The sequence below is a fragment of the Agelaius tricolor genome, unplaced genomic scaffold (assembly GCF_023055355.1).
Source record: "Agelaius tricolor isolate 1412-34295 unplaced genomic scaffold, bAgeTri1.0.p SCAF_1, whole genome shotgun sequence".
NCBI classification, from domain to species: Eukaryota; Metazoa; Chordata; class Aves; order Passeriformes; family Icteridae; genus Agelaius; species Agelaius tricolor.
In genome coordinates this window covers 60,318,180-60,343,886 of record NW_027269261.1, presented here as the reverse complement: position 1 = coordinate 60,343,886, position 25,707 = coordinate 60,318,180, and the positions used below count along the sequence as shown (strand labels likewise).

Genomic DNA, 25,707 nt, shown 5'->3' with positions numbered 1-25,707 from the left:
AATGTGGTAAGTCTGGAACTGCTGATGATTGGTACTGCAACACTTGCATGGTAAGTTCAAACTGTTCCAGAAGGCAATGAGATGATTACTGACATCCTGGAGTAGTTCCCTGAGGTCATGTCAGTCGTACTCAGGAATCCAAGAAAACCCCAACAAATAATACTATTGCTGTCATTATAATGATACATCATTTAAGGCATCATTATCTTGGTTGATAATGTTTGTCAGTCTCACAAAGCTGTCACAGGTAGAAAGTTCACTGGAGCTTTGTACCTGTGACATTATTTACTGTGGAAAATTTCACATTTAACTTTTTTTTTTTGCCCAGTCCTAGCACACCCCTTTCAGATACAGATGCCTAAACAAAGTTGTTTTGTTTTATGGAAGCAAAGTCTATATGTTACTCTTTACTTAATAGGAATTTATTTTGTTTGTTGGCAGGAAGGCTTTTGATTATTTTCTGTATTTCTCCTAAAGAAATAGCTATGGTTGAAGGTGGTCAGGATAGAAGACAGTAAAGAATACACTCTGCACTCTGTAGAACACAGCATGGGAGCAACCGGAAGGTGCTTTGAAGCGGTTGCATGTGCTGTGGAGATATTATGTGGTTGACTTCTGCCAAATGGATTCAGTGGCTGAAGTGACAGCCAGAGTCTCAAGTTGCTCTTCAGGAGACAGCAGATTTTGTTTTCTCTGATTTTTCCATTCTTTTCTGCTTTCAGCATTCCATCCTTTGAATCATTTAAGAAGTCTGAATTTCAAAACCAAATACTCGTTGAGAAAGTTAGGCAATGCTGACCTATAGCTAGGAAACAGCAGCCATTTCTTCCAGATGAATGCATCACTCTGCATATCTTGTCCTTGTACTTTCCCTCAGGCACAGTTGGCCACCACGGGACAAGGAAGAATGACAGGGAGATGGGTGCATCTACTTCTCCTTGAGAGCAAACCTACCTACCTGAGTACACCCTATGTTTGCTACCATACTGCATTACTCTGAAGAAACCTCCTTTGAGTCACCCCAAAACATCAAACCTACAGGACTTAGTAGAATTTAGCAGAAGGGACTTTAGTCTTTTTTTCAGCAGCACTTGGGTTCATCCTGTTGGTCTGTACCATTTTGAAGAGGGATATTGAGAACCAATGGCTGTATTCATTGAGTGATTTGGACAATCTTATTTACATAGCAATTGCTTTTTCAACAGAGTCACAACCGTATTGTCCCAGTACATTTCTGATGAACATCCAGATGGGTACCAGTTCACTTCAGGGAGATCAGAGGTGCTGTCCCAGACTGTCTTAATACAAGTTTCCAGCTATTTCCAGCTTACAAAAATTCCAGGCTCTTTTGCAGCTCACCAGATTGAAGGCTGCAAGTCTTGACAGTGTGACTTCAGGTTTCCTTGAGTGCTGTACTGCAAGAACAGCCTGCAGGAAGTCAGCAACAGACTAACAGGAAATAAATTGCAACTCCTACTGTAATTTCTTTCCTAGGCTGCATAAATTACTGATGCACTAGTGTAGCATTAAAGAGCAGTTGCTGGACTGGTATCCATTGGTAGATGTCAAGGTTCTGGGTGCAATGACTGACCTGCTCCATTTGCACCCAAGAGTGCTCCTCTGCCTGCAACGCTTCTCTTCCCCTTAGTGTATCCCTCCAACATTAAATGTCTTGATGGGAGATTGAACCAAATTTGAGTGCAATGACTGTCTAGGTGATTGATTATAAGTGATACTTAGTGCTTATTAGCAGTAAAGACTTTTCAGGACCCATACACATTGTAAACGAGCAAGTCTCACTTTCTTCCTATTTCTTAGTATGTACACACACACACACTCACACACATATGTGGAAGAGCTGAAATTAATTTCAGGAGTGCCCAAATGTCACTGAAGGTGCTGGAAAATGGCATCAATGCAAGGCTGATACTGCATTTGAATGCTGCCATCATTAGAGAAATGCTCTAACCTGGTAATTCAGGAATGGGAATTAAACCATTTTAGCCAGCTTGTTATCAAGATACCATATATTCACTGTAGACTAGCTCATCAGCATCTTATTAAAAAACAGGGACAGGAGATTTGCCCTTTCTTAGCGGTGCTTGAGAGTCCATGATTGCTTCTGAGCCATATAGAGCAGTTCTGTCAAAAGACATCAAAAGTGGAAAGAAGTAAACAGGAGCAAGTAAGAGGGAAAGAACCCCCAGCCCCCAGAAGCTGACCTTTTGGTTATGCTGGGGGTCCTTTTCCATTTCTTTCTGTGCCTTTAGAAAGTGGCCAATGGGATACATTTTGCAAATAGATAAAAATACATGCACAAGAGCTGGGAACATCCTGTACACAGATGTGAGTCAGTACTTGGCAGGTGGCTAACGGGAGTCAGATTTCCCAGACAATAACTACATTTTCAAAATACAAATTAAAGAGACAAGAAAAAAAGGACTTATTCCCATTAGCTGAGAGTTTGAGCTCTGAAGTGAAATTATCCTTTCTTTCCACATAATTTATTCTGCGTCACTTCAGAGGTTGCCTGCATAAAACATCCAGGAATGATATGGCGAATTTTTCAAGGGCTTCACTTTCTAAATGGGTACAGGTTGAATGACTACTAGTTTCACTCCTCCAAGCTGCCCAGCCATTTCTGATCTAAAAACTGTAAAGACATGATGACAATGTAATATAGTGTTCAAACATGTCCTGTGAAAATGTCACAATAGGACTCAACTATCAGTGCAATTAGCCAAGGAGAATGGCATGTGGCACACCATTTTTTTTATTGTTAGTGTGGATCAGAAAAACTTTTCCATAGCAAGACTTTCCATATCAAATTGAGGACTATGAATTCAGGCACGTCTGCCACTTCTGTGGAAAACAACATCCAGCTTCTTCTTAGCCTTGCAGGACCATGACTTGAGCTTACAGTGCATTTCCTAATTTCATCATAAAGAGACAGATGTCTCTTTATGCCAGAACCATGGAGCTGTAGGTGGCTTATGATTCTGTACATTGCAATTTGACTTTTAATTGCTACCAATTTCAATGTTTGGTTATTCTATCAGAATCAGTTTTTTTAATAGGTCTTTGTATTTTCAAACAGTGCATGAGAAAATGCTCGTCTTCGGTACAAAATCTGCCTGTCTGTCTGCCTGTCTATGTGCTTGTCTGTTTATCTACTATTCTGAATATTGCTAGCTGTAGAAAGGTAGAATGCCAGTAGTCAGAATAAATTAGTTTTGGGGCAGAAGTGTACTTGTAGGTTTGTGTTCAAATTTCCTGATGAAATGGCACACTCTGGCTGTTGTAATAAAACAGATCTCCTCCCCAGGTAGGAAGGCTGTGTTGTGCCCTGGAAAATGTGTTTAACCAGAGAACTCAGCCTAAAGGGGGAGATAAGAGCACAAAGGCCCCCAGCATGCTGGTATTATGTTGCCATGTTTTCAGTGAGGTATGGAGTATTTTAATATTTATATTTTTTGTTAATTTGTCACCAAATTTTCTGTCAAAAAATTTTGCTGTCTTCTTCAATCCCAGTTCTTGAGGCAGCTCTAGATGCTTTCTCTGTTTGTTTGTTTGCTTAATGCAGGACAGGGGGTAGGCCATGGAAAAGTGTGATCAATATAGTGTTGGATTTTCTCAGAAGCTGCTTGGCAGAAAACATCTCTGTCAGTTCAGTCCTGACTGGGGCCAATGGGAAAATTCTAGTTGTCCAGAATACAGCTGGGTTGAGTTCTAAGGAACTTAACTTCCTGAGACTCATGAGGATGTGAAATTCTCAAGCATACACTTATCTTTGGAGTCCTCATGTGCATGATGGATACCATAAGAAATAAATTTGGGCTGCAACTTGGACATACCCAAGGAAAAAGGGACGGCCCTTCTACATCTGGTGCTCAAGGCTCCTCATGTGGCTGTGAGAACAGCTTCCTGAGGTGGCAAGTTCATCCTGCCCAGGGAAAATACACCCAGGGTTCACTGGTAGCCTGTAGAAAGATTCCAGAATCACAGGTTCAAGTAGAAGTGGGCCATCTTGTCCAGCTTCCATGCTCAGTCAGGGTCATGCTGCAGCACATGACACAGGGTTGTGTCCGGGAAGTTCTTGAATAATCTCCAGTGGGATAGACTCCACTCACAAGAAAGATGTTCCAGACCCTTAAGTATCCTTGTTGCCCTCTGCTGGACCAGCTCCAGGGGCTCCATGCCTCTTTTGTACAGTGGAGACTAGAACTCCAGATGTGGCCTCAACAGAGCTGAGTGTAGGGGCAGGATCCCCTCCCTTGTCCTGCTGGCAGCGATTTTTCTAACACATCCCAAGGTTCTGTTGGCCTTCTTGGCCACAAGGGCACACTGCTGGCTCATGGACAGTCCTTCACCACTTTCCAGCAGGTTGGCCCCCAGCACTGAGGCTAACTTGGCAGTGAGGGTCTGTTGCTTGTTTGCTTTTGGCCTTTCTGTGGATACAGACTCTTCAACAGGAATATACAGTTCATGGCCTGAGGTAGTATCTCTGTTTCTAGGCTCCAGATACAAAAAGACATAATATAAAAAGTGTCTTATAAAAAGAACAAAATATTGACCTGTTCCTGTGGTGAATGGGTGTGAGCAGGCTCAAAGTGCTGTGCTGTTACTTTTCCTGATCCCTGAGTAGAGATCACTGTTCATAAAAACAAACAAACAAACAAGTAGCTAATTTAAAGCATTTCAAATCTAGTTATTTCTGAGCTTCAGAAGAATGCCAACTAGTTCTGTATCAGGAGTGTGATATTCAGTTCTGATTTTAAATCATAGCTTATACTTTCATGGACATTTAGGGTAAGATTTATCCTGCCCTAGTTCTGAACAAGTTACTTCATCCTAATAGAATTGCCGAGTTCGTGGGAAGTCTGCTTTCAGATGTCCTTGAAGAATTTCTTAATCATCTGGCTTTTGGAAAACTTGTTTTCCACAGCTTCTGTTAAAGGGGAAACCTTATGCAATGAGGAATCCAGCACTCACTGGGCCAGAAAGAGAGGGAGAGGGAGAGGGAGCATGACACTGAAGGGTTAGCAGGATTCAGTTTCTATATTTTACCCAATGTTTGCAAAAAGTGACTCACTCTTCTTTTGGCATCAAGCAAAATCTTGAGGAAAGCAGGTACCAAAGCTCAGCCTGCACCATCTGACTTGCTCTAGGCAGCTGTGAGTGATGGTGAACACATGGTTTGGTGTTCAGTTCTTAGGTGCCTGGTTCTGCTGAGGCCTAGTGAAAGGAAACTGGAGATGTAAGTTTTTGAGCACAGCCAGAAAAATCTAGTGTTGCAACAATACCTGTACTTCAAAACCTTCATTTTGCTTTTGTATCTAATGTCCACTCTGATCCATGCACACTGCATGTGTCCTGTGTCTTAGTATTCATCTGTGTGTATTTCTTTATCTCCAACCTTTCGACGCTTGCTCCCTTACAGGATTATTTTTATTTAGGCCTATAGCCTTTAGCACACAAATATTTTTGGCTGAACTGAGTTCTGTATCAAAATGTCTTTTCCTTTTTTACAGAATTTGTAATTCTCTCTAAGGTCTCTTCCCCTTAAGTTGTCACTTGAAGGGTAAAATATCTACTAGTACCAAATGTAGTTTTGGTCCTGGGGCACTGGTGCAGAATAAACACTTCTCCACAGCATTTGTATACTTAAAACCATTCCTCATTAGTGCAGTTTATTCTAAACTGATCATAAGGTTGTAACTGGAGACCATTTTACTAGTGTCTATTAATACCTGGGTTAGAGTCCACAGCACTGGCTGCATCAAAAAAGTCGTTACTTGCACCAGCAAGTTCTGTTTAAAGTAATGGTAATTTAATTCCTTTTGTGACTGCCTAATCTGGCCCACATTTAGGGATGCAACAACATTTTTTACAACATTGGTAAGATGGTAAAAAAAACTTTATAGAAAAAATTGTAAGCTCTTGAAGAAAGTGATAGCTGATGTCATAAGTGTCATTCTTTCCAAATCCTTCTTATAGCAGTGTAGAATGGGGATCTTCTGCTGAACTGGTTGCCAGTATTTTCAGTTTCACACATCTTTTTCAAGGGGTTATAACCTTCATAACAGTAGTTTGAGCAGAAGGTTGTTGTGAAAGTGTCTTTTCCTATCTTGGAAGAGTGATATTGGATTTAAATTGAAAACTAAAATAACTGTTAATATTTTTTAGGTACTTTTCTGAGACATGTGTTCATGTATTAAAATGACATGTGGAAGCAGCTAGCAAAATGTTCACTTTAAAAAGAAGGAACCATAGAGTACAGAAGGACAAACAGTATTTTTTCCCACCCCTTTAACTATTGTAAGAAATCTGTTTTTAGCAGTGATATGTGTTTTGTCAGCACCACAGAAGGGCTTGAGTCCTTTGTAAATGGAAGCATCTGCTATATCTCTTTCAAAAGACCTGGCACTCTCCATTTCTGTTGAATGGAGGGCTCTCAGCCTCTCTCCTGGGGTCACACAGAAAGCCAAAATTAATCACACATCCAGAAAGACATGCTGCTGCACTGCTCCATCCTGACAACCATCTCGTGTCTGCGGTCTCTGTGTTCCCACCTAGTCTTCTCTCAGTGCTGTGCTTTCATTTAAAACTTCCTTGTGTTGGTTTTTTTCCCCCTGCATTGTATTTGTAGAAAGGGAAAAATACCCTTCTTCATTGTCTTGCCAAACCAATTATACCAGCCTAACTTACCTTCTGTGTAAATTTTTAGCACTCCTGATCTTTTGAGAAGTTTTCTTGTACTTCACCTTCCCTAGAATATTGGTCATTATACCTATACGAGTGACTTTACCTGTACACATTAAATTCAGAATCTTGCCTGTCTACATTGGGAAAAGATGTTTTAATAAAACTTCTGCTGCCCTCAGTCTTATCACGCTAACATTTTCAAACAGTATGGTAAGAATCTGGAGAGATGAAATTTGTCATCTCTCATGTTGAAAACACTATTTCTTGTCTTATCCTTTTCCATTCACTGTGTGCTTAGGGATGTCATCTCCTGTAACCAGAATTTATATTCACCTCACTTAGACACTGCCACTTGAAAGCTGACATCTAGTCCATGCTGTCTCTCTAGGGTAGGGCTCTGACTGGAGTGAGGCAATTCAGTTCACTGATCTGAAGGTGGAAAGACTGGTGTCTAGAAGTAATGGTTTCTCTCCTTTAACTACAGAAGGATCCAGAGGAACTGACTTGACCACACAGCATAACTTTGTGATGGTTATGTGATTTGAGTCCTACTCCATTATTAGCATTTATATTAACAAGTGCACATATTCAGGTATATTCATAGTCAAATATATTAGAGATGCAATGATGCAAAAAGGCTTGAGGGAAAAGATAATGCTGCATGTTACCAATTCCATTTATAAGAAAGAGGGGGCATACCTAAAGCTGCCAGTTATAATATATTAGCTGTTGCTAATAATGAACACTTTGCTAAGTGCTCTCTGTGCTATAAAAAGGTGAGGAGCAAAGAGACTCCTGACAATTTAAGTAGAGAGTTGAAATGAGAAAAACAAATTACTCTTAGAATTCAAATTGGTTTATCAAGACTTTTAAAATTAAATAATCCATAGATTTATAGCAAAGATTGCAATTCTGGCTTAAAAAAAGAACTAATGTTAGTCTTCTTTCAGCATTAAAACCCTATTCAAAGTTCATGATCTACCAAGATTTCCTAACCTTATCAGGAGAGCTTCAAAGAAAATGTCTGAGAGTGGGTGTCACCAGGGAAAAAGAAATAAACAGGGGCTAGCATAACTATAAAATTCAGCATGTGAAAAGGTTCTAGGCAGAGAATCAAAATGACAAGAACAAATACACAAGAGGGCAGAACTCTGTCTGCCAGCAGTTACAGCAGTATTGCATATCACTTCTATTCCTGCTTGTGGTAACATTGTGCTAGTACAGCTCACTTGATCTTTCTGGATCTTGTCCTGATTTTCAGTGATGTGAAAGCAGAATCATCCACATGTGCCTCTTTTACTTCTCCTTTGAACTAAGAGCTGAGGAAAGTGGAAACTTCTTGTGAGTGTTGATATTATACCTTACAGAAGGATGGGCTGAGAAGCAGGAGTTGAATATCTTTGTATATATTCTTCTGTTACACAAGAAATTATTTTTGAATGTAATCAAAACATTGGCCCTGGATCCTATTGCATTAAACAGTAGTGTTAAGGGTTCTCTGCAAGCCAGATGAGCAAAAGTAATGAAAACACCAGTCAAAGTTCAAACCCATATGTCTTGCTTCTGATGGGAAAATGAATCAGATTCTCCAAGTCTTGTCTTTCTCTGATTCTGACTTTAGGGACTTAATATGTTAAGATATTTTAAAGTACATTAGTTGAATAAATAGTCCATCTTTAAATTCTGGTTAGCTTCTTCTGTGAAATTATTAAAAATTATTAGAAAAAATATGAGTATAAGGAGTATTTTTCCATTTCTGTGTTTGTTTCAGTGCTGATGAATGAGTCAGTTCTATATCTGGCTACTAATAGTCATTATCATTGCTGCTACAACTACAGCAATGGAAGAGAAACAACTTGAGAAAAAGCAGCTGTATCACCCTTAATATAAGGAAGAAATTTGAATACTTGAAAGCCTTTTAATGTACAGTCTAACACAAGCAATACCAGCCTCCCATAATTAGGACACCTTCCTGGATGAGATGTAAGATAAATATAAGGAAAAATTGTCTGCAGTCCAGGGAGGTTGTTTTTCTTCCTTCTGAGAACTAGAGCAAAAGCCCAATTGGTCTATTTGTTGATATCTTGAGGAATTATTATTCTCTGAGTCTCATTAAAACAAAAGAAAACAAAACAAAACCCTGCCTTTGTCTCGGGTCATTCCAGAGCATTTGCCCTCTGCTGTAATGTATCCAGGCAGGAAATGTTTTTCTTCTTTTAAAATGAACAGTGCAAGGATATTGTGGAGAATTAATGTAGGATAATAAGCTATCAGCACCCTCCAGTTGTTTGTTATGGCCGTTTTCAGCCCAAATGGGGACACTGAGTTCACTTGAATTCTCACGGTTCTGGCAAAGTCATCTCTGTGTGACAACAAAAATACCCAACAATCACTTCCTAAAAAGTTTCAGAGAATTACTTTTCTCAGACTTATCTCACTATTTAATTCCACCGCTGAGAAGAAATGCAGTTTTACAACAGACTTTCCCCTTTACTGTATATTTATCAGTGGTGACTGTACAGTTTTACCTTCTCACATGCTTTCCTTCTCTCTGGAGGAGATAATAAAGAGGATAAACTCTCCTGTGTTCTGTGGATGGATGTGGCCCATGCTTAGGCTTACTCCATAACAGACCCTCAGCTGCAGTCATGGCTAAAAGCCTTTTCTATTAAAGAAGCCTTCTTTTGCTGGAGGCAGCAGACTTCCTAGGGATATGGCATGCCAGAGATGCACAGGAATGTGAGGCTACTTCATAAGCACAACTTCCAATCTCAGGATGCTTCTCCACAGCAATTCTCTGTTATAAAGTTAATATGGATGTTTTATGCAGAAAGCTTTATGTTCTGAAGACCAGTCATAATGCCACTTACACAAGGATGGTTTCTCTCTCAGTTAAGTCTCAAGACCAGGACCAGAGCAAGGCCTTCTCCTTTGTGCACAGAGAAAAAAGGAGAGAATTGACAGCAGTGGGAATGATCTCAGACTTCCTCAGACATTTTCCACAGAGAAAGCAGTTCTCAGGGTATTGAAGTGTCAGTGGTGTTGGCTGCTTGGTTACTTTATTGCCCAACTTGTGGCAGTTCTCCTCTTTGCATATTTTGCACATGTCCACAAGGAAGAGCATTTATAATTGCACCCAGAACAGAAAGCAAAGCTCATTTTCTAACTGTGGATGCCAGCTGGCAAGTACAGGGCTTGTTTTCTTTCTAAAACATAGACTTTCTTTTTAGCCTTAGCAGCTACCTCCCACTTCCTCTCAAAATATGTGTTTGATGCTTGGTAAAGATCACTGTGGTGATAATACTGAGGAGAGGAAAAAGGTAGGATGATGGTTAGGATGATAGCCACAAATTTAGGAAACCTAAATTAAAATCTCTGTCACATACTTCTTGTGTTATCTTTGACAAGTCACTGGGCCACAACAGACTTAGTTTTCCTCAAACTCTGTACTTCAATTTCACATCTGTCAAACATGAAGCATAGGATTTCTGTAGCATGAGCTTATTTAAATTCTGATTGTGGAGTTTCTGAGTATTTGCTGTCATGGTGCCACATTGCTTTTTAAACTAAGGATTTTGAAAGGGATAATTAAGATATATAACAAGAGGACTTGCTTTTACCTATTTGTTTATTCTCATCATGAGGAAGCTTAAAAATAAATGTTGTGGAACTGCAGAAGAGGATTTCTTCATCGGGAACAGATGAACAAACCCTTGCAACCTTTTTGGGAGAAACTGCTCCTCTGGTGAGTTTTCCAGAAGAATAAGTGTAAAAGAATGGCTGAAATATTTTTTTTCTTTTGAAAAAAATATGGTTTCCTGTTGAGCAATCCAAGACTCTATTGTTTCTCAGGAAGCAAAGAGCTGCAGAATCTTAAAAAAAAAAAAAAGAATCTACACATTAGTTAGCACAGAAGACTAATGAAGTATCTATTAACATTATGTGACATGCCTGTGGAAGTATATTTATTGCCCCAAGAATTCACCAATGATAATTTTCTGACTAGTTTTGTTTGTTTTGTGTGATTTAGAGTCTATTGATATGAAATATAATTTAAAATACATGAGAATGATAAACAGTTTATTTTATTTATACAATTATTTTACTTTCTTCTTGCCAAGTACCTATCCAAATCTATCAAGAAACTGATAAATAAAAGTCTCAATCCTGGGCCCACTGAGGTAGGAAAGAAAATGATTGCCTGTAGTCAGAGTTAAGACAGTGCACTTTTACAAATAACCAAACATACCCAAGAACTGAGGTCAGAGGTCTTTTTGAGTGAACCAGCACAAGGATCAGCTGGAAATTATGTAATATAAGTGCACTGCTGTTGTGGGACTGTTGTCTGTGATCTAGGGCTGAAGGTAAGGGCTACAGAGGCCAGCACCAACAGAGTGTGAACAGCGGAACAGAACCCACTCCAAATTTCCCATGGCTTGACCCAAGCTCTGCAACATCCTCTGCAAAGAGAAATAATATTTCAAGAGGACAAGTTAATCTTCAGTTGCTTGCCTTAAAAAAGTAATTCTCAGTTTTGTCAGTGCAGTGCAGCAATGAACCCTTTTGCAGTGGTGACAGCTTCAGAGTGATGCCTATTTCCCACTCACCAATGCCACCTGCAAAGTTTTTACTGAGCTACTGCAGTAAGAAAACTTATGAGAGTTATTTTAATCAATGATTTTCTTCCCAAGCCTTAATGTTGTTCAATTTAGGAAGTCATTAGAATGCTGGCATGAACCGTAGACAATAGTTACAGGTTTTAATGTATGCAAATGTGGGGAGGAACCCTTTCTCATCTTTTAAGAAACAGAAGGGATTAATCTAAAATGGCATACTTAATTACCCAAATCATGCCTTCTTCAGTGAAAAGCAATAAAAATGAGAGCCTGTGATTATTTCTGTATTTCTGAAATAAAATGTTGATGCCATTAGTTAAGAAATATTTTAGTGACAGTTTGAAACAAAAGTCTCCAATACACTTTCAATATAGATTTTAAGGGTTCATTATTCTTGGTTTGTTTTATGCCAGTTGAACATTAAAAACAGATTTTCTGAGGCTTAGGAAGCATGCATCCTTTACATGTAGGCTAATCCTCAAACAAACATGCCTTCAACAATCAGTCAGTTCACTCTGTATGTATAGCCAGGAATTCAAGTCACAGAATCCTCATAAGATGCTTATTTTAAAGTACTATAATTTCCCTGCTTATCCTGTACTTTCTTCTCTAATTCAATGAAAAACCGATTATTACATAGGCATAAGAAATGTTTCTAATTTGGCTTTTTCCAGATCTCCTCTTAGCAGATATTACTTTCTCACAGATTGCCCCAGTTTAATATAGAAACTGCATAAATAAGGTGTCAGGAAAAAAAAAAGTCAGAAAAAAAAGGTGCACCTCTGTGGTTCGTACAGAGAGCAACTGCATGTGAACAGATACAAGTTTTCTGAAAGACAAAATTCTACCCTGAGACTAGTTACAGCTGATTGAGGCCTAAAAGGTTCAGAGTGGCCTTTCCAAAGACTGGAGGCAGATCAAAATTTGTCTAGTGTCATGTCAGGGAAAATGTTCTAGTGCAGATTCATTCAAGGACTCACAAAAAACTGCAGCCATTTAAATTGGTTGTGTCAAAACAAGTCTTGCTACAAATTTTCTTGAAATTTGAAGACAAAAGGAAATTTAAAACTCCAGATCTCAGTTTTGTAGCTCAGTCAACCTTCTTCGTTTTCTAAGTCATGGGTGAAAAGTGCTTTCAGGTAGAAGCCCTGTAAAAACAGGTGATGTCATTTTAAAATAAAAACTTGCCATTCTAGCTTAATTTAATTTTGAGTTCTTGCCTTTATTTTAAAACAAAATTAAAATCAAATTAAGATTTGATAACATAAAGAATTTAGTCAACAAAAGCCTTGGAAGAAAAGCTATCCTTCCCTTATTCTAATTCCAGTCATTTTGTGAGATGGACTTTTCCCTCTCTCACTCTCATACCAGTGAATCACCCATGCAATGCTGGTCATTTCAATCTCAATTATTTATGCTTTTTCTGAAAATGTGAGATATTTATGTAGAGCAATATATGTTCGGCTGTACTTTTATTATTTCAAATATATTTATATATTGACACCTTCCAGCATAACTTTATAGATATGTCATATTCTTCCTGGCAATTGGAAGGCTTTCAATCCCTAGTCAGCTATATGTCTAAATAGAGAGGAAGGTAATTATTGCTATATTGTAATAAGGTAATTGCTATATGGTATATATTGGAAGGCAATTATTGCTATATTGTCTTCTGTCATCTCTTCTGTATGATCTATACAGGTATTCAATATGGAAGTAATACTTTTTGTTTTCATTTTCATATATTTCAGTGACTTTAGATATATAAATATCTTTGTATCTATGTCCCTTGATCCCTGTAGGAGGGGAAGGTCAGAGCATTCTGCACACCACTGTGCTATTAAAGAGCTTCATGAAGGTAAAGAGGAGTCTGCTGGAAGGGCCACTGTGTGAGTTGCTCTGGCAGGATTTGGTATAATCCATCTGACTGTACTGCCTGTAAAACCTGTTAAGATACTGGTAGAAAAGTGCCTAGAGGGTAACCCTAAAGCTAAGCTTTCTGAGAATCATGGGTATTATTGTAAAGAAATTGCAGAACCTGGAGCTTTTGTAAAGCCAGGGAATGAGTTCCTGGTTTCCTTTAAGGCAGCAAGGATTTTGCTAGTGATGCTACCAGGTATACCTTTTCAGGTGAGATGCAGGGCTCTTCCTTCCAGCAAACTTTTGGGTATCAACAGGTCTAAAGAAGAGCATTTTTTTTCTCATCTAGGGGAACGTAAGAACTCTCCACAGCTGAATGATATGTGGGATGTGGGGCTAGAGACAAAAAAATAACAAGCCAAATTTTCCCCTAGACTATTTGCAGTCATCTGTAGTTATGTTGCAGATCAAGAAAACGACATAACATTTTTTTGCCTGTCAGTTTTACTGCAGAGGATCACAGGTTTAGCTACAGTAAACTACCTCACTTTGCCTTTCTTTCTTTTTCCTTTCCTTCCCGAATAGCTCAGACCTGAGGTTCTCCAAACCATGGTTACTTCACAAGGTGTTGTTTTACCCAAGCCCCTGGGCCAAACAGCAGGTGTAGCACAAGGCTGAGAGTAAGCCTCTGGGCAAAATGCTAATGGTCAGGCTGAACCTGCTTTGCACAGATGTGGGCTTCCTCTGAGGCCGTCCCTGTTACAGGGAAGGTCTGGGCTCTCCAAGTGGTGTGTGTGTACAGCTGCTCATGGGAAGTAGAGGAATAGACCTTGTAAGCAAGTCGTCCTATTCGCCCTGAATTTGAGACTGACTTTTTTGTTTTCTGGTGGAATCTAAGACCAGGTGGCCTTTAGCTTCTTGAAAAGCAAAGTTATGTACAGGGCTCATGTGATGATATTAATGATTGATGATTAGTAGAAGGAAATGCCAGGCACATGGCCTGTTCTGTAGGGGGTCATCAAGCTAGACATGGTAGCTGTATTGCAAGAAAATGTCTAAGAGCCTAAAGGCTTTCTAATAGCATTAAAAGTTTTATGTTCTGGAGTAAGGTAATCAAATCTCATGCTTCAGGGCACATGCTGATCTCCACAGGAACCAGGAAGGCATTTCCCACCACGAGAGCTTTATGCCGTTGTCTGGGTGGTTTCCATCTTTCCCCAGAGTGATGGTAAATGGAGTCTGTTGGAATCAGGACACTTGAACTGCATGAAGTGACCCCCACATACCTGTGTCCCCATGCAGCTCTTAAAGAGCTAAAGATTTTGAATCCTATAGAAATGAATGCATTATGACAGGAAAGCTCCTGCAAAATACCTTCAAAGTGAAACTCTAGGCCAGCTTTCAGTCTCTATTAGGTAGGTGCAGTGCTCATTGAATGCACTCCCAGAACAGAGAACAATACTTGGCAAGCTGCTTCTGGTGAGGAAAAATGATTAATGTCATAAGTCAAGTGCTCATAAAATGGTGTGGCACTTGTACACAGTGTCTTTTCTCATCTTAGGTATGAGGCTAGTCACTGCATCAAAGCAAAGCAGAGTGTTCACAGCATCACTTTTGTTCTCCAGCCTCTAATGCACTGTCATGCCAGCCAGCTTCTCTGTATGCCCATCTGATAAAATCTGTGCTCTGTTTTGGCTGCCTCCTGCTCCTCTTCTACTTTTAATTGTCTCTGTGGCTTTCTTCTTCCCTTTTTTGTTTTTCTTCTCATTCTCTTCTGCCCAACTGAAGGAAATAATTTGTCAGTTGTTATTGAAATTTTTACTTTGATCTGGATAATGTAAAATATTTTAATCTGGAATGAAATATGATGCTACTACTTTGTCATTAGAAAAAAAAATTCTCATGGGAACATTTATATAGGCATGTATAAATACACATAATTAACAGTAGCATGGACAAAACCAAATTGCTTCAGCAAGACAGTATTTACCATCAGTTCAAGCCAAGATTTCTTAATTTTTCTTGCTTGGAACACAATGTTTAAGAATGTTTTTCTTATGATGACACAGTCAATGTCCCTTTTGGGTCCAAAGTTAATATCCCTTTTGACACCTCAGTCAGTATTTTCCCCTAATAATACTCTATATTTTTATCATTATTATTCACAGCCTTGTAAAAGTTGTGATGATGCAGCCAAAGAAGAGCTTTGAAAAGCTACATCTCAGACACCAAGGTCAAGAAAAGCAATTGGCTCCTCATATGCTTTGTGAGTTTAATGACCAAAAAAACTTGAGTTTTTGTAAAACTAGCCCTCTGTGAAAGTTTTTGTGAAAGCTAGCCCTCTGTCTGAGAGAAAGAAGACAAAGTTGTCAAATTACTCTATCATTTCTTTTTATTTACTATAATAAGGGGGGAGACTCCCCCATTTCACTGGAAAATACACAAGTAGCAATTAACTATGTACAAATGTAATGCAGACCATAACAGTGTTACAGTTGTCATTCTGCATGGAAATAGCAGAACAAGGTGAAACAATTCAGAGAAAATACTACTGCTGGAGAAAAGCCTCCAGTGTTCATCTTGGGATCTACCCAGAAATGCTGGAGCAGACGCACTCTCAAAACTGCACCTTTGAAGTGAAGCAGGAAAACAAGGACTGACAACATGCATCACACAATGGTCACTTGTACTATTTCTTTCAAGGGGGCCCAAGATGATTTGATATGACTTTACTCACCCTTGTGAAGTTGTCATGATCTGCTTGTTCTTTCCTAGGGTTTGAGACAAATGTCAGACTTGAGAAGTCGGAAGAAGATGAGATCTGTGGATTTTAAGAAGTGCTTTGGGGAAGGGAGAGTGATTAACCTGAAGTGGGCAAATAGTAAAGCTGTGACTTGTGATGCAGGAGGGTTGGCCTTGGAGAAAAGGACAAGAACTGTTATCCTGCTGCAGGAAAAGAAGGAAATCCAGTAGACAGAATATGATCAGATTTTTTCTTAATGGTTTTGCTTTTTGTGAACCAGAATGTTTCAGTACTAGAAAGCAGTGGAAGCAGAGATTATGAGAAACACAGCTGCAGATATGTAGGATGCAGCTGCAAACAGCTTCTAGAACATGATTTATTTGCTTCTTTGCTTCAGCAAAAGACCATCTTACATTCAGTGAGAGAGACTAGAAGTGGCCCACAGTCATCAGCCAATCAGTCAAACACAACTCTCCTAGGCAGAGTAAAGGAGAATGCATAACCTGCATTTTTTTCAGTGGGTTGGAAGGTAAGAGGAGCAGAGTGTCTGGGCAGGGAGAGAAGCATGCAGGAGATGTGAGAAGGTGAGTCTTTTTCATCTAGGAGGTTTAAGGAGCCAGTTTGTTGCCATTACAACATCACTTACAAAACAAAAGCCCAATCCCTAATGAGCTTATCTTTTAAAATAAGAGAAACTTTTCTTTCTCAGAGTACTTGTTATGTGCTCAGAGTGTGCTGTTCTCTTTCCAAAAGCTTTTCATCTTAAAGTGAGTTTTCGCCAGCCGGTCTGAGACGGAGCTCTGTGAAACAGCATGGCAAAAGAACAAGGCTGCATGCCATTCAACTTTAATAAGTCATGGGAAAAGATATTGTTTAGCCTTGCAGAGTTTATACTCTCAGATTTATAACTGTAAGTAATTAAAAGGAAGCAAGCCATCTTGGACCTGTCTATGCTCCAGCTCTTACAGGGCCCAGTGTCTCGCGTCTGGCATGGCTCGAGGGTCTGTGTCCTTTTTGAAAGAGAAGGAACTAATTGGGTTGGCTGCTCCTTGCTAATGGTGCAGGCCGCTCTGTGGGCATTGGGGAGAGTTCATGGGGTCTCCAGGCTGGCTAAGGAAAAAGAACTTTGCTAAACTTTTCCCTTCTTACAAAGCAGACTTTTTGGACTGTTGCCATCACAGCGACTCCAGTATTTGGGACCTTTGTACAAAGCTTTGGATCCTGAAGATTTGGACTGGGGAGTGGGTGCACATGCAAAGCCACAGCAGAGCTGGGGTTCCATGCTGCCTCTGGGACGCAGGTGTGACCAGAAGCTAGGAGCAGGCTAGGGAGGCATGCAGAGGTGGCAGATCTCCCTAGGAGTCTGGACTGGCTTGTAAAATGCACTAGGAAGGATCCTGGAGTTCTAGTTCTCATATGACCCAATCTCTATATTCCACTGCATAGTCATACAGGCCTTGTCAGAGGTGTGTGCTGTTTTTGTGACCCACTATCTAAGCTCTCTCCATATGATTACAAGTGTACCTCTTGCCACCAGACCTGTATACTCAAGTGGTCATGAATATTCATTATCAGCTTTCTTGATTTTGGTTTTTTTTTTTTTTTTTTTTTTTAAGGTGATAAAAGCTGTAGTGAAAACTTGTGCCACCTGAGAAGGTGTTTTTTCAGTCATTTTGACTGAAAAAGCCTGGGGCAGCACACATTATGCACTGTTATCTAGATTTTAATAAATTCAGAAACAACTACAAAAGACTCCCATTGTTCAAGAACTTTTTGTAGCTGAACATATGTGCTGAAGCTCAGTGGAAAAAATACTAGCAAATGTGCCCAGTGTCTAGAGAAGTTTAAATACAGCAATGGCAAGGTTGCTGTATTTAAACTGGTTGCTGATGCATAGTCTTGCCTGCTCTCTTCTGGGGTTTGGATACAACAAAACACCTGGGCTTGGAGCCACAGACCTCAAAATATCAGTATCAGAGCAGAGGATGATTTATTTTTCTTAAGTCCTGAACGTAGACATTTGCACAATTATTTAAAGATGTTAAGTATCAAAAGATGCAAGTAAAGATGTAAGTATTAGCCTCTGGAGGCATGCTGGTTTCCTTTTGGCAAATTTGGGACAATAAGCAGGAACTGTGGCAAAACTACTTGAAATTCAGAAGGACCACTGAGATAAAACATAGGCCTAGACTAAAAGAGAAGAATACAGCATCAAAAGAAAGAAAGGGTATCCTTTCATAAGGAGAAAAATGTTCATAAGGAGAAAAAAGAAAAACAGGTAGTATCATCATGACAGAAGAAAGTATCTATTGGGCATAAGCCATTCTGCAGGAAAGAAATAAAATAAATGATGGAATGAAAGGAAGTATTGACACTTAAAGTGGAGACTTTAGTCACAGAGATGGAAAATTTCTTATTACATTGAAGCATTAGTCTGCTAAACTTCTGGCTGAGACCAGTGGACGTGATGGTTACTGCCTTTGCCAGTCAGAACAGAGAAAGGGCTAAGCTGCACTGTGGGTGCCACTTGTCACAGAGGATCCACCACCAGCAGGAGTTTATGCTTTTGGCTGGCATATCCTCCCCCAAGCACTACTGCTGCCTCTGTCTCTGTGCTCTGGAGCAGATAGGATTGATGATGAGCATATACACAACAAGAAAAAGAGCAAAGTGAATACTTCTGCCTCCTTCAGGTCCACTGAAAGTGGTTCACAGTCTTGCTTCTTGCTCAGAGGATTTCAGAACATGAATAACTTTACTGATGCTGATGGAACATTAAACATTCTACATATATCATTGAAACCAGTTTACTGGATTGGATAGTCTATCTCCATTCTAATAAACTCTTTCAGATGGCAAAATAGAGGATTTGCATGCAAAGTCCCCACTGAGAATGATCCTAGGAATGTTCAGACCACAGATTGTATCTAGGAATTATTTGGGGGTGCTGGCTGGCAGAGACCTAAAGCATACCTGGGAGCCCTCTAAGAGGAGCTGTAGAGACAATTGCATTGCAGTGTACAGGACTGTTCTGGGCACTGTGTAATTTGCTAACACAGGCATAGCCTCACTGTCTGAAGTTGTTTACTCCAGGGAGCTTCTCAACTCTGATCTGGATACAGGTTCCTTTGCCTCCCAATGATGTTCTGAAGTGAGAGAAAGCCAATTTCACACTCTTGGGAAGGAGACTTGAGTACACAAGTGAGAAGGGTGACTGACTATCCAGACAACTGTGGGACTAGAGTGCTCTGGCACACATTTCATCATTGGTCACAGTCACTCTTATTAGAGTGACTTCTTATATTAGAAGGTATTTCTTCATTTTGTGCCAGTCCTAGACCTACTTAATGTTTGTGGCAGCAGGTCTTTGTCTGCATCTATTTTTCTTCTGCCCCTTTTCAATGGAAAATGGCTATGTTGGCTCCTGAATTCCTTCCAGAGCACTATCTGGACATGAGCAGTTCTGTAATTAAACCAAACTATTTTAGCTCACAGGAATAACTGAGTGAAATTTATCTGAGAGGAATTATGTATGTGATCCCAATGGAAACCTGGAAAGACTTTTATCAGCATGTCAGAATAATTTCACAGCATAAGTAGACGGGCCTAGAATAGACTTATGAGATGCGTGTGTATTACTGAGAGCTTTCCTATGTTATTTTCATTGCACTTGCTTAAAAACACCCTGTATGGAAACAAAGAAGATTTTATTTTTAATTGCACATTGGGCAAGCACTTAGGAGTTATGTCTTGAGCCCAGCAAAATGACTACTCTCAGGCTGAGAGCTTCAGAGTTCATCAGAACTGCTCGAGTAATGGTAAGTGGAGGTTCATCTTCTTCCATTGCATTCATGATGTGCTTCACACTACTAGAGACTTTAATGATGTTAAAAGAGGTCAGAAGGGGTTTTGAATCTCAGAACATCTGTCTGTCAAGACCCACTTCTGGGGTCATGACCCCACTTTCAATTATACTGGCAAGCTTGTGCATAAAAGTAAGGTTGTGACCTTTGTTTATGAACTAGTGGCTTAAAATAAGTTCTGGGAAGAGGGAATAAAAAAACATTTGCAAAGCAGTGTATACTTGGAATGCATGTCAAGTGTAGGGTACTTTCCAAAGAGACGAGACTAGGGTGAAGTCATGCACACATGCAATGCTTTGTATTTCTGTTTAGGTCGTTATTTTTCTCCATAAAAAGGAAAGAACTAACCATTCTCAAGGAGGAGAGAAATATACCAGCAGTAGAGTTCTGTTTATTAGGTTATTTAGATCTCTGTCCTGAATTTAAATCATCAAAGTGCAGGAGTTAAACACCTAGAAGTATATGGTAAAATTTTCCATTGGAAACTGGGGGTTCATTTGTTGCAAATCAAAATACAGTGTATGCTACAGCAGATTAAGGTATTAGCCAGTCAGTGGATGACTGTGAAACACAGACAGGACCAGTCCTGAACAAGTCACACGTCATCCTAAGATTTATCAGATATGATATTTTCAGCATAGAATGGAGATGAGTCCAAAGCATCACTGGGAATTTAACCACTGGTTAAATACCTTTCCTAATGCAGTTTGTTCAGCAAAGTTTATTTAAACAAAGCATGTGGAGAGGATGATTGAAATAGCCAGTGGATGACAGTTCTGTCTTGCAAGGTAGAGACTGAGAAGGACAGTGAATGAAAGCATGGGTTACACTTCCTAGGTACATTGGTGAGTAAAGGAAAGCAGGGGAAAGAACACTCTGAGATTAAAGACCATGTTGCACTGATTTTTTTTTTTTTAATATGACTCTGAATCACTCTGGGTTAGAAACTGAAAGAACTGGCAGTACTGCAAAGTTTTAGCAGACTATGATGAGTCTGGAGCAAGGAACCAAACTGGTTTTAAGACACATCTTGCTGAATGGAATTGTATGGTTAGATGTATGCAGTATCAGGAGACAGGGATCAATTATACAGACATTGAACAGGTGACATTGCTAGTCCTCAGGAACAAGAATATCCTTCTGCCAGTAGTGTATCCTGGGTATGGCACATCACCCAAAACTCTCTTTAGCCTGACACTGGAACACATACAGAAAACTAAGGTGGAGTTAGGTCTGCTGCTCTCCAGCAGATTTTCTGATGAAGAGGGTTGTTTTCCAGATATGTAGCCAACATTGTGCATTGCTCAATGTCATAACATTGCTTGCAGTTATATGCAATTCTTCTCACTCTACAGTGTTTACCACTTCTAAATGTGGGTAGTCAGTCGTAATAGCATTCTTATAGTGTTAAGAAATGTCTTCCTACCCCATTTGCTAATTTCATTTTATGTGAAACAAATGTGATTTTCCTCAGTCCTTAACTATTTTAATTCCATATATTCTTTTCATGATCAATTGAAATGGTTTTACTGAAAAGTTTACACAAATTTCCAAGTAAATGTTTATTCCTTTTCCTCCATCTGTGATTCAGGTGGAAACTTGATAAGGATTACAAAAGTGACAGATGCTGCTTCCACTTTGTGCAATTTACTGACTTTTCAGACTAGATTTATTCTGGAGAAAGAAAAGACAATTCTTACTCTGATTCTTTGTAGAGAGTGCAAGACTGTTGTTCACACAGTTCAGTTATGCAACAGAGAGCAGGCAACACTCTTAGCCTTCCAACAATCCACAACTGCATTGAAGCTCAGGTCCTGATTGGAGTCTAATCACTGGGACTCCAGCCCATCAGCTTCTTCTTTATATACATTATATATACATATATCTATATATATATGTATATATTTTCTTTTTTTTTTTTTTAATAAAATCAATAAAGGAAGCTCTTCCAGACCCAGGCCAAAGAAGACTCCCCTGGAGTGATATGCCACTCAGAGACATGATAAAATTGAAATATCCTTTCCTCTAATCATGAGAAACCTTCCCTAGTCACCAAGATCTGTAAAGGGCAAGTACCCGTGCATTGACTCTGCATAGCTCCCTCAGCATTTGTGGGTGTATCCTGTTAGGTTCTGTGGAGTTACACTTATCCAGTTTGTTTAGAAGTTCCATGATTTGATCCTCGTCCTCCAAGGGGAAGTCTTCTTTGCAGTAGACTTTCTCACTGATCTCAGGAGCCTGGGATTCCTGAAGGCTGCTTTTACCAGTAAAGACCAAAGTGAAGAAGACCTGAACACTATGTGTCAAGACACTTTTCTGTGTCATTCAGCAAAGGGCAGGTGTCATATTCAACAGCAGATCCACATTTTCCATAGTGTTTTTTTGTTGTCTTCATGCCTCTCACCACAATCAACTCCAGGTGGGCTTTGGCTTTACAAATCCCATCCCTGAACAATACAGCAATGTCTCTGTGCTCCCTCTGTGTCACCTCTCCCTGCCTTGACCTCTTTTATATTTGCTCTCTTCTTATATTTGAGGCTGATCAGGATATTCTTGTTCATCCATCCAGGCCTCCTGTCAACTTTCATGATTTCTTTCATTTCAGAATGGGCGGTTCTTGATATTGGAGGAGGTGATCCTGGAAAACCAGTAAGAAGCATCAGCACAATTGGAGAAAAACAGTGAGAAGCACCATGGAGAAGAAAGAAGCAAAGAGCACAGAGCAACAGGCAGCAGATGTTATGAACACAATCCAACTTCCAGGACCACCCACTGCTTCACTGCAGGAATTGGGGTGGACTGAGTATATCCTGCAGCAAGAATAAGGGAAATTGAGACTAAGAATTAAGGAGGATAGGTGTTTGACTTAAGGTGAGACTGAGGAATGAGAGGAAAAGATGTTTACTTGAGTGTTTAATTGTTTATGTTATCCCTTTTTTTTTTTGATAACTGCATCAGTGATTGAAAATTTCTTTTAATTGGCAATTCATTAAATTAAGTAAAATTTGCCCAGTTTTTGCCTTTGAAGTTGGCAAGTGCAATAGCCAAACCTTCATTTCATGAACATCCTTTAGCATATTCTGCTTTGATAAAATGGAGATGCAATAAAATCTTTGGAAACTACAGCTAAGATTAAGAGTCTTTATCCTGTCTGAGTACTCTGAAGAGAAGAATATATACAAAACTAAAGGAAGCTTTGACTGCATTAATACTAGGCTGACCTAAAGGTAATTAACGTTACCAGCTGATATGCTGGTTTGAATTTACTCCTGTACTTCTGAAATTGCTCAACTCCCAGACTACATCTGGTTTATATCTGTTTTGGAGTCATGGAACAGACACACAAAAGGCTGCACCCATCTCTAGCTATTTCCTATTTCTTTGTATGTTAAAAATGCAAATTCTGAAATTGAATAAACAACAATAAAAGCAAAGAAACAGTGTGAGTATTTCTTCTAATAATGTTTCAAAAACTTATTTTATGAGATTCATAACAAGCTTAAGAACTCCAAAAGGGCATGGTTGGTCAGAGGACCCTCTACTATGTGGCCAAGAAGAGTTGCATGTGAAGACATCCCAAGATATTAAAAAGAGTATTCTGTCAGATCCTCACTAACAAAGGACTATATAGCATGTCCATGTCAGCATGTTGTACTCTCAGAGGGTATTAATTCTCAGCTTAGCATCCTAAACATATGAAAGTAAGTGGGAGTTGGAGTGGCAGCACCTTCTAGGGGTAGGTGAACCTTTTCATCCCCCATTGGAGCAAGGTCATTTAGCAGCCCAGGAACACTCCTGTTTCCCTTTGGCTGGTTCTCTTGCCTTTTTGGCTTTTTTCTCCCCAGGTGCGAGGGTGGATGAGAACTTGCTGAGTTGGTTTTGAAAATGTAAAATGTGAAGAAAGGGAAATTAGACCCTGGCTGTGGTTTAAATTGAAGTGGAGATCAATGTCCAGCACTTTCAAGCATAATGGGTGTGTACACATTTTGGGAGCAGTTCTGTAAGTTTGATGTAGAGTAAGTCAATCTGCTTGTGTAATTCTACCATACCTTGTCCAGATTCCTGTCTGCAGCTATGTTTGTTTTAGAAAATGTCTCTTCTAGTATTAAAAAAAAAAAAATCAAAACAAAAGTTTTGTTGTTCTAGTACAGTTCACAGTAAAATCAGGATTAGAATTCTGCTTCTTAAAAACAAAGGTCTGCTAGCTGCCACACTGACTAAGCCACTTCATCCCTTGTTACTCTCTGAACTCCTAAGTGGACTCAAAGATTTGCCAACTACCACAAAGCAGTGCGTGGAAGCAAAGGCCCTGTAGAAGGCTGGGTGGCTTCTAATGTGACTAGGTGATTTCTGATTACAAATGAAGGTGGGAATTATGTCCCAATGGGTGCTTCTAATCTTCATGCTGAGGGCGCTGCATGGTCCCATGGCTCCTGCTAGAAGTAGGAGAAGATGTGCTAGATGCAGTTTCAGCATATATAGTGAAGAACATTTCCTGTTGCCATCTATCTCGTTTGTATGTGGGACAATTATCTGTGATTGAGAGATCCTTTTTCACTTAATAATCCCTTCCTCTGCAATTGCACTGAATTTGAAACCAGAGCAGATTTTTACAGTTCCTGTTGAGATCCAGAAAGAGTTCTGTGGTACTAGTGGAAGAAAATAGATCTCCAACATTATTTGTTTTAATGTCTAAGGGGATGGGTTGCTCTAGCAACTGACTCAGGAAGCACTGAAAAGGATGGAGTAATCTAGAAGATGCTATACTAATGGCCTGTTTTACAGAACCCTGAGCAATGGTGAGTATCCCTTTGTCCTGGATACTTACTCCATTCATAGCAAATATGTTATTCTACTAAGTTTCCCTCTGGAAAGCTTTGTCTTGTGAGTAGATGTCTGCCAAACTCGCCTGAAGACAGGGTCTGACCTGTGTGTTCTCAAAGTTTATAATCTTGGAGGATGCAAGTCTTTCAGATACATTGGTTTTACCCTGCCAAAACAAGCTGAGAAATATCACTCTAAAAATAGCACTGTCTTTTGGCTCTGAGCGTGCTTTAGGTAAGACATTCCTAAAACTTAAAATAATTAATAAATTACTCTGCAGAAACAAACTGCAAAGCTGAAGAGGATTATAAATTTTTCATTTTTTATTTGTCATTCTTTACTCCTTTTAGGGTCACCACATTTTTAATATACAATGGTTTCAGTAGGTTTTTATTTGTTGTTTTTGTTTGGTGGTTTGTTTGTTTTTGGGTTTTTTTTTGTCGTCCTAAGATCTCAGGTGATAAAGATTCTACCCAGGAACTCTGAATAACGCAGAATCAATTTAAGTTAGGTGTTTGCTGTATAGAGGGATGAAAGGAATATCTCCAAAGAGATAGTATTCAAATAAATTTATCCTCCTCTTAAGTAAGGTTCCCTGTCTCATCTATCACTTACAGCTGCAGTTGAACTGAAAACTCTGGTACCTTGTTTCATTGGAAGAACCCGATGAAACATTAATACTTCCTGCAGCATGAGCAAAACAAGTATTCAATTGTTGGACCAAAATGGTTTTTTGCCTGGGGATATTCTGTCATCCTTCTCATCATGACACTGAGTCTGTGAAAATACACTTTTGATACATATGTGCTATGCACATGTTTTGCAAGTTAGGAAATGTGAACTCTCCACTGAGAGGTGAATTGTTTTGTCAGCTGAATAAGCCTGGGAATAAAACAGAGGGCAAAAATCTATAAAAGAATTTAAGACTGTAACTCTTTTTCAGGCACCAATGCTCACTGGGAAACAGATGAATGATAGGAATCTAAATACCTATGTGGATCTTGGCCTATATCTTGTTGATCTTCGTCCAGTGCCTTTTCTTGATGGCTTCACTTTCTCTAATCATCTCCACGTTTCCTGGAGTCCTGGTTTATAG

The 25,707-nt window shown here is 39.5% G+C and overlaps 1 long non-coding RNA gene across 3 annotated transcripts; it reads left to right on the top strand.

Moving 5' to 3' along the window:
• Positions 1-60: 60 nt before the first annotated feature.
• LOC139594403 (uncharacterized) lies at positions 61-22,912 on the top strand. Of its 3 annotated transcripts, XR_011680630.1 has the most exons (5): positions 61-3,445; positions 10,350-10,450; positions 13,124-13,210; positions 15,350-15,447; positions 22,393-22,912. It is a non-coding gene; the product is annotated as an uncharacterized lncRNA (long non-coding RNA). The 3 variants fall into 3 exon arrangements; XR_011680626.1 differs by lacking the exon at positions 61-3,445 and having other exon boundaries at positions 3,452-10,450; XR_011680633.1 differs by lacking the exons at positions 61-3,445; positions 13,124-13,210 and having other exon boundaries at positions 3,452-10,450.
• The last annotated feature ends 2,795 nt before the right edge of the window (positions 22,913-25,707 follow it).